Source organism: Gekko japonicus, unplaced genomic scaffold (genome assembly GCF_001447785.1).
Source record: "Gekko japonicus isolate JY-2015 unplaced genomic scaffold, Gekko_japonicus_V1.1 scaffold4056, whole genome shotgun sequence".
Lineage (NCBI taxonomy): Eukaryota > Metazoa > Chordata > Lepidosauria > Squamata > Gekkonidae > Gekko > Gekko japonicus.
Window position 1 is genome coordinate 34442 of NW_015172672.1, and position 7089 is coordinate 41530.

Below are 7089 nucleotides of genomic sequence, written 5' to 3' on the forward strand. Positions count from 1 at the left end.
CGCCTGCAGTGGCTCAAGTGGTTAAGATGCTGAACTGCAGACTGGAAGGTCGGTAGTTCAGCAGTTCGAGACCCGGGTGCCGCATGATGGAGTGAGCTCCCATCTCTAGTTCCAGCTCCTGCCAACCTAGCAGTTCGAAAGCAAGAAATTGCAAGTAGATAAATAGGTACCACTTCGGTGGGAAGGTAACAGCGTTCCGTGCGCCTTGGTGTTTAGTCATGCCGGCCACATGACCACGGAAAAGTCTTCAGACAGCGCCGGCTCTTCGGCTTTGGAACGGAGATGAGCACCGCAACCCTAGAGTCGGATTCGACTGGCTTTCGAGCAAGGGAACCTTTACCTTTACTAAAGTGCACCACATCCAGAGGGTTTAGGGTTACAGCCAAAGGCTGAACTCTTGAAACAGCTCCTGCCTCTCTGCACCGCGTGCGACTCAAGCAGTGCGAAACAGAGTCACAGCCTTCTAAGCCCGTTGAGGTCCGTGGCTGGCAAAGGGTGAAATGTGGTTTCGGGTTGCACTGCCAGATGCCCGAAGGCCTCATCTCTCCTTCACGGAGGACTAGAAGCTGTTCTTTTCGGTGTTCGCCTGCCAGCCGAGAGTCACCGCAGGGAGCAGAATCCTGTGCTCAGTGTGTGCTCCTGAAGCACAAACTGGCATAATTTCCCCCAATTCCCAGTGGTGAGAGAGGCGGCGGGCACTGAAAACATCCCTCTGGAGGCCTCTGTTCAGCCCCTTCTCTCCCTCTTGAGATCCAGTGGGTCCCACCCAGGCTCCTAGCCAGGATTTTTTTTAACTTGGGGGGCCTTTAAATAAGTCGGGTGGCACCCTCACACACCCCCAGCCAAGCAGCATAAATAAAATAAGTAATTGAAAGTTTTTTGGGGGGATCTGGCCTTGGTGGGAAGTCGGGGGGGGGCAGGCCCTGAGAGGCCCTACTGTAGCTACAGGCCCGTTCTCACCCATTTACTCAGCAGCCATGAGGAGTGGAAAGACGCTTGGTCTTTTTCTACCAGAAGGAGACATTCTCAGTCTTGGCCCAAGAATACCTGCCAGCTGCTTGCGGTGCAGGGGGTGGAAGTGGACAATTGGGGGGCCCCTCAGAGCTGTTTCTCTCTCCCTGGCCAGCTAGGTCCACTGAAGACCCACCCCTCCCACGGAACCCAGGCCTGGTGGCCGTCATCTGCATTTTCGTCTCCATCCTGGTGATTGGCGCCGTCGTGATCCTGGCGAAATCTTGCCGTGAGAGAGAATCGGCCTTCCAGAAGCTGAATGAAGTGCCCATGGTGTGTTTGGTGTAATGCAGCCAGTTTGGTGTAGTGGTTAAGTGTGCGGACCCTAATCTGGGAGAACCGGGTTTGATTCCCCACTCCTCCACTTGCACCTGCTGATGTGACCTTGGGTCAGTCACAAGCTCTGGCACAGCTGTTCTTGAGAAAAGGGCAGTTTGTGTCAGAGCTCTCTCAGCCCCAGGACCTACCTCACAGGGTGTCTGTTGTGGGGAGGGGAAGGGAAAGGAGTTTGTAAGCTGCTCTGAGACTCCAAGTGAAGGGCGGGGTATAAATCCAATCTCTTCTTCTCTTCTTCTAATCCAGAGAAACGGGGGGAATACCATCGCGCAGACTGAGGAGGTATTTTCCCACCCGAAACATCATGTCTCTGCTTTACAGCTGAAAATGTTGAAAAACTAGTTGGATGTGCACTCATACCAGGCCCCATTTCAACTGCTGTTCTCTCTGTGTCTCTCCTCTGCAGGTGAAGGTCACAGAAGAGTACCCCTTTGCCCAGCACTCTGCAGAACAGCCCCGCGCCCCATCCTGTCGTTCCAGTGCCCCCACAGAATACCAGTGACACCACGCCAGAGGGCCTCCTTTGCAGCCAATGTGTGTGTGTGCATGCGCGCACGTTGGTGTGTGAATAAAATGGCTGACAGATTTGTCCCGGAGACTGCTTTGTCCTCCTCAAGCTTTGAACAAAGCTTGAATCCAGTCAGGCACCTTTAAGACCAACAAAGTTTAATTCTGGGTATAAGTGTGCACACGGAAGCTTCTACCTGGAATAAAACTGTGTTGCTCTTAAAGGTGCCCCTGGACTCAAAAGTTTGTTCTATTGCTTCAGACCAACATGGTGACCCACCTGAATCTGTCCCCTTTTGGTTACCCTGTTCTCTCCCATGCCGTGTCTCACACCTTCTGTGGTCGAGACCCAGGTTCGAATCTCCACTCTGCCATGGAAGCTGGCTGTGTGACCTTGGGCCAGTCACACACTCTCAGCCTAACCTACCTCACAGGGTTGTTGGGAGGATAAAACGGAGGAGGAGCGAATGTTAATTACTTAACTCCTTTTGCCTTAAAGTCATCTTAGCCAGTGGCCGCCATCACATCTTGTAGTCGTGAGTTCTTCGGATTCATTAATGCAGCCATAAAGATGGAATCCCTCAAAGAGTTCCCTCTCTTATTCATTTCTTCTCCAATATCTTCTATTCCAAGGCCGGCTGCCTCAGAACTTGGAGGTTCCATGTAGCTATAAGAACATAAGAGAAGCCAATGTTGGATCAGGCTAATGGCCCATCCAGTCCAACACCAGGTGCCATCAGGAGGTTCAACAGTGGGGCCAGGACACTAGGAACCCTCCCACTGCTGCCCCCCCCCCCGCACCAAGAAAACAGCGCATCACTTGCCCCATCCTGAGAGTTCCTACCTATACCTTGTGGCTAATAGCCACTGATGGACCTCTGTTCCATATGTTTATCTAATTCCCTCTTGAAGCTGTCCATGCTTGTAGCCGCCACCACCTCCTGTGGCAGTGAATTCCATGCGTTCATCACTCTTTGGGTGAAGAAGTACTTCCTTTTATCTGTTCTAACCCGACTGCTCAGGAATTTCACTGACTGCCCACGAGTTCTTGTATTGTGAGAAAGGGAGAAAAGTACCTCTTTCTCTACCTGCTCTATCCCACGCATAATCTCAGGGATCATTTCCTGCAGGAGCGCACAGGAGCGGAGCTCCGGCAGCAAAGAGCCCAGGGGGCGGGCACATGCAACAAGCCCCACCCCCTGCTCCCAGCAGCCCTCAGTCAGAGCAAGAAGCAGACAGGTAAATTGTAGAGCCCCCCCCCCGGCCCCCGGGTCCAAAACAGTCCAGTGGCACCTTTAAGACCAAGTTTTATTCAGGTACAAGCTCTCCCTCCTCTGTGAGGACAGATCTGCACGTCCTGCCCCCCAATAGCTAGCAATCCAAAACAGTCCAGTGGAGCCTGAGTGGTAGGTGTTGCCTTCTGACACACTTCCGGTGATATCAGGGGGTGTGGCATATGCAAATGAGTTATGCTAATGAGCTCCTGCACCTCTTTTTCTACGAAATGACTTCTGCATAATCTTATAAACCTCGATCATGTCACCCCTCAGTTGTCATTTCTCCAAGCGAAAGAGCCCCAAGCGCTTTATCCTTTCTTCATAGGGAAAGTATTCCAACCCTTTTATCATTCTAGTTGCCCTTTTCTGCACTTTTTCCAATGCTCAGTCTTGGCCCAATCATGGCTGGTAGCCATCGATACACTTCTTTCTCCGTATATTTGTCCAAATCTCCCCCCCCCAGCTACAAATGCATGCTCTGTCTATGGAGGAACTACGGTCTTGCCCTCCACCCCTCGTATGAATGATGGAAACAAGGCTATTGCAAGGATTACTGAGATAATGTATGTGAACTGTTATTATGAAGAGGGCACAGTGCTGAGCCACACGTAAGCCCCAAACCCATTTCTGGGGCAACAGCAGAGAGGAGGACGCCTTTTGAGAAGATGGCCCCTTCCAGTGCTGCAGGGGTCATTTCGTAGAAAAAGAGCTAGGGGAACTCATTAGCATAACTCATTAGCATATGCCACACCCCCTGACATCAGGGGCCCGGCGGTGGACCTGCAAGGCCAGCGGGAGTGCGAGGAAGCCCCGCCAAGGCCCTCCCTGGCCCCAGGCAGGCAGGGGTGGGGAGAGGCGGGGAGGAAGCAACTTACCCTCCCTCTTCTCCTGCCTCCTCCTGGCTGAATGAGGGCTGGAAGCGGGGCGGCCGGAAGCAGGGGGCGTGGCTTCGTCATGTGCCCTGCCCCCTGCACCTCACCCAGGGGAACTGCGTTCCCCCCCGAAATGACCTCTGCATTGCTGTCTGGTCTGTTGTTCCCTGTGTGGGATTCTCTGAGGTGGCGGCAGAGGGTGAGTTCATCTGCCCGGCTTCAGCTCACCTTTCAGTCCTGCTCCGTAGCAGGAGACTCCAGTCTCCTTGCAGCTCCCAAGGGGAGCGTTTGCCGAGAGCCTCCCCACACTGTGACCCCACCTGGTTTGCCTCCTGTCTCCCCCATCACCCAAACAGTGCTAGCTAGGGGAGTTCCAGGTGTGTAAGGGTAAAGGTAAAGGTTTCCCTTGTTCGAAAGCCAGTTGAATCCGACTCTAGGGGTGTGGCGCTCATCTCCGTTTCCAAGCCGAAGAGCCAGCGCTGTCCGAAGACATTTCCGTGGTCATGTGGCCGGCATGACTAGACGCCGAGGTGCACGAAATGCTGTTACCTTCCCACCGAAGCAGTATCTATTTATCTACTTGCAATTTCTTGCTTTCGAACTGCTAGGTTGGCAGGAGCTGGGACCAGAGACACTCGGGTCTCGAACTGCTGAACTACCGACCTTCCAGTCTGCAGTTCCGCATCTTAACCACTTGAGCCACTGCAGGCGTGTCGGGAGCCCCAATTTGGACGGAGACTGCGGAGCACAAGAAGAAGAGTAGTCTTCAGCCTTCCCCTCTTGCTGTTTTCCTGACCCAAAACTGCTCTGGGGTGGGTGTTCTCAGCCCGTTGAGGAGCAGTTTTCGGTGGGCTTTCTCTCTCCACAGACCCCCTCAAGGCAGGCATCCAGTTCCCATCAGACTTCTCTCTCCTCCTTATGCCCCCCCCTCCCTGTGGCCAGGCCAGTGTCTGTGTCAACTGGCGTGAGCATGAGACCAGCAGCTCCCCCCCCCCATCACACCTGACAGCTGTAAAGCCTCCGTGTGACGCTCTCGCCTCCCGAGAGGTGCAGCCACTGGGCTAATGAGTAACAGCCTCCCAGAGTTAATTAGTCACACTAATTGCCAGGCTGGCCCCATTAGTGTTGGTGGGATTTGCCCAGTCTTACTGGCATGAAGTGGAGAGGGCGGACAGAGACTTTGGAGTGGCTTTCTGCAAAACAAATGTCCACTTCAAGGACACGGATGCGCTCAGATCCAACTCTGCTGGGGGTTTTTTCCTCCCAGTGAAGTGAGAAAGCTGCATGTATAAGATGGCGGCTGAAAGGAATGTTTTGAGAACACTGAAATGACCAGCAGGACCCAGTATCCACCCAGCCCATGCAAAGGAGCCTGTTTTTCATAAACTAAAGTGTGCCAGTTGCCAACTAGAGTCCACTAAGCAGGCACTGTTCATTCTATTTCCATCTCTCTCCCCCCCCTGCACACCCCACCCCGCCTTGCTTGGTTCAGCATTTGCTGCACAGGTGGCCCCCACAATGATCCAAATAGTGCCCCCCAGCTGTTTTGTGTCAGGGGGTGGGTGGGTGCTGAAGCCTCACCCCCACACCCGATCCAAATCAAACCCTGCAGTGGTCGGGGAGGCCTGACTGCAGAACATTTGATCTTCTGTAGTCTGAGACTCTGTGGTTTTCTAAAACAAGTTCCATCTAAAATGGTTGTCCACTGACCAGAATAAAGAACGCTGGCCTGTCCTTGTGTCTTTAACATGTACAGGAACGGGGGAGGGGGGGCAAAGCTTTGGATGTCACGAAGATATACGCATCCATCCATCTCTCATAGTATGCGGAAGATATGGCTCTTCAGACTGGTTCAGAGCAAGCAGGCTTCATGGAGGGTAGATCTACTTCGGATCATTGTCTAGTTCTTCAGCACCTTATTGAAAAAATATGGCAATAAAGGGTCTTCTTCCTTGTATGCGGCCTTTGTGGATCTCAAGGCCGCTTTTGACTCTTATTTCTAGAGCTAGGTTGTGGGACAAGTTGGACGCATCTTCCATTGACAAAAGGCTTTTTTCCCTTAATTCGTTCGCTTCATCTGCATACTTCTCTCAGGGTAAAATCCAGCAGACAGTGGACAATTGACTCCATGTCTGGAGTGGGAGATGTCCCTCTGGCCTTTTCCGTTCTGACACAAAATGTCTTAAGGCTGGCGGCCCCAAGAAGACAGATAGTGGCCCACCCAAACTGCTGGATGGATGCCAGCAGGCCCCCTCACATTCTCTCATGCCAAGGAGGCCCCCTGGCACAAGTCCTCTGTTCGCCCTCTTTGTGCCCAGTGTGTGAGCCTGCTGCCCAGGGCACCATGGAGCTTGCTGGGAGTAGACCTTTTTTAAAAAAAATAAAAATAAAAATAAATGATTAATGGTTGTGTTGGAAAATTTACCTCCTGCCTTGAGAACCCACATCCTGTGACTCCAGCTAGAAATGTGCAGAGTCTTCGGGGAGGGGAGGAGGGCCGGGAATGCCAGCGTCACACACCAAGAACCAGCATCGCTCAGCCATCAGATGACCAAATTTCCCACTGTTCCTGTTCGCCCCAGGAATGGGCTGGCTAGGACTCCCTGGTGATGAGGGAGATCTTTCTATTTAACTAAAATGCTTTATTGGCCTTCCGGGTGTCCCAATAAGCTGTAAACGCAGATGCTCAGACCTTCGCCCCAGAAGTGCATGGTTTGGACATAGAACAAAATTTGAGTCCAGTGGCACCAGTTTGGTGTAGTGGTTAGGTGCACGGGCTCTAATCTGGGAGAACCGGGTTTGATTCCCCACTCCTCCACTTACAGCTGCTGGATGACCTTGGGCAAGCCATAGTTCTGGCACAGCTGTTCTTGAAAAAGAGCAGGTTCTGTCAGAGCTCTCTCAGCCCCACCCACCTCACAGGGTGTCTGTTGTGGAGAGGGGAAGGGAAAGGAGTTTGTAAGCCGCTCTGAGACTCCTTTGGGTAGTGAATGGCGGGGTATGAATCCAATCTCCTCCTCTTCTTCTTCTTCCTCTTCCTACAAATAGGGGGGAAATAACTGGAAGGGGGGGGGGGGAAAAGGAGA